At 39.4% G+C, this 1,852-nt stretch overlaps 1 protein-coding gene across 1 annotated transcript in view; it reads left to right on the forward strand.

Moving 5' to 3' along the window:
- The first annotated feature begins 164 nt into the window (after positions 1-164).
- The window catches only part of LOC101849666 (G-protein coupled receptor 161), an 11,283-nt gene continuing 9,595 nt past the window's right edge, over positions 165-1,852 (forward strand). The window contains exon 1 of the mRNA XM_005091490.3: positions 165-585. The gene's annotated coding sequence lies outside the window, so the exon portion shown is untranslated. The remainder of the gene's footprint in view (positions 586-1,852) is intronic.

Consider the following 1,852-nt stretch of genomic DNA (forward strand, 5'->3'; position numbering starts at 1 on the left):
ACACACACACACACACACACACACACACACACAACATACACACACACGGGGAGGAGAGAGAGACAGTCGGCGAGCGCGGTGGAATCGTTCGTCTCTCCGTCTCTCCGTCACTCCGGCGTAGTATAAAACTAACCCCGATTCTCACCGGGGTAGACAGACAGACAGAAGCGTTGGAGTAGCCTAGCGTACGTGGTACTGGAGCTTCACCAAGCTGACTGAGCCACAACGCCACTGAGACAGAAGTTTACGCGCATACATACACACGCACGTATAAATACTGCACTCACTCGTACGTTCGTTCATCAGTTAGTACGTGCACGAGATTACTCCAAAAGGTTTTACGATGAGCGCTATAGTGTGATGCCAGAATGCAATATCATGCATCTTCATGATCGGCTTGTCTTGTGCGAGCGAACAGACCGTTCGGATTTCAGTTGATGTTTTCAGCACGTGTGTGCTGTATGGACTCTCTATTTCCTCAAAACACCGTGTAAGTGTTCAATGAACGTGTTATGAATCAGAACTCCCTACCGGATTTCTCAGAGGAGAAAACTGTACACTTAAATGTTCAACGCAGCTGTAATGGTAAGTGAAAATTAAACTCGTGTAGGCCTTAATCATTTTGTCACACAATTACACAAGTTCAACTATACTAGTCGTATGGGGCGTAAAATGCCAAATCAAATAATTGGATTTTATGGTGAAAAATATAGATAATTTAAATCAGTACCAAATATGTGAAGTAGACGCAGTGCATATTGTACATCTCTCTCTCTCTCTCTCTCTCTCTCTCTCTCTCTCTCTCTCTCTCTCTCTCTCTGCGAAGAAAAGCACCCATGCATGCAGCCGGACCTAATACTCTTGTGTTGAAAAAATATAATTTTATATATCCGAACATGTGTGTCACATTTTGGCTTAGAGCGTCGTCTCTGCTCCCTTACCTCATGTATCTCTTTCGGCCTAATTGTGTTGCAAGTGCCGCAAAATATAAATCTAGTTCGAAAACAGAAACAAAAAGAAAACAAGAAAAATGCAATCTTAATTTTATTTAAGGAATACTATTGTTATGAATGGCAGGACCGAAAACTCATCCGCCGCTTTCTGATTACTATGCACGTCAAACCTCGGAAGAAAACGTATTTTGTCTCGTACTGTTGGGGCTGTTTTTATTTATTTAAGGGGGGGGGCGGTTGTTTTTTCTTTTACACAAAAAGGAGGGAGACAGTCTTTGCAAACTCAAATTGAGAGCCCAAGAAACATTGATACACATGCTATTCAGCTTCAAGAAATCAATTTCCTCGGAGTATCCTGAAATTTTCTGCTGCAACCTCGAGGGAAAGGTTTCCCCGGTTGAAAATTGCTGGCGTAATCCAATATCTCTCTCTGCGCTTTTTGATTGTTTCTTTTTCTGTCTTTTTTTTTATTTGGTTGTTGTTTGTTTTGCGTTTTTTGTTTGCGTTCTCCTCTTACAGTTCTTTTTACATAATTTTAGATTGTATTTATATATCATTTTACGTATAGGTTTATTCGTTTATTTCATTTTATTTCATTATTTTATTTCATTATATTTCTTCTTTTTTTTTTCAATGTCTATGCAAGATTTATGTATTTCATTTTATTCCATTTATCTTAATACATGTGTCTACTCTACGTCATGTAGCATGTTTGTTGTTGTTTTTGCTTATAGTGTTGTTGTTATAGCTTGTTTGGGAGGGCCAAGCCGTTATTGTTGTTGTTGTTGTTGTTGTTGTTGTTGTTGTTGTTGTTGTTGTTGTTGTTGTTGTTGTTGTTGTTGTTGTTGTTTTAGATGGTTGGCGAGTGCTCTGGTGTAGTTTGCTCCTTTCCATTCAAA

Source organism: Aplysia californica, unplaced genomic scaffold (assembly GCF_000002075.1).
Source record: "Aplysia californica isolate F4 #8 unplaced genomic scaffold, AplCal3.0 scaffold00031, whole genome shotgun sequence".
NCBI classification, from domain to species: Eukaryota; Metazoa; Mollusca; class Gastropoda; order Aplysiida; family Aplysiidae; genus Aplysia; species Aplysia californica.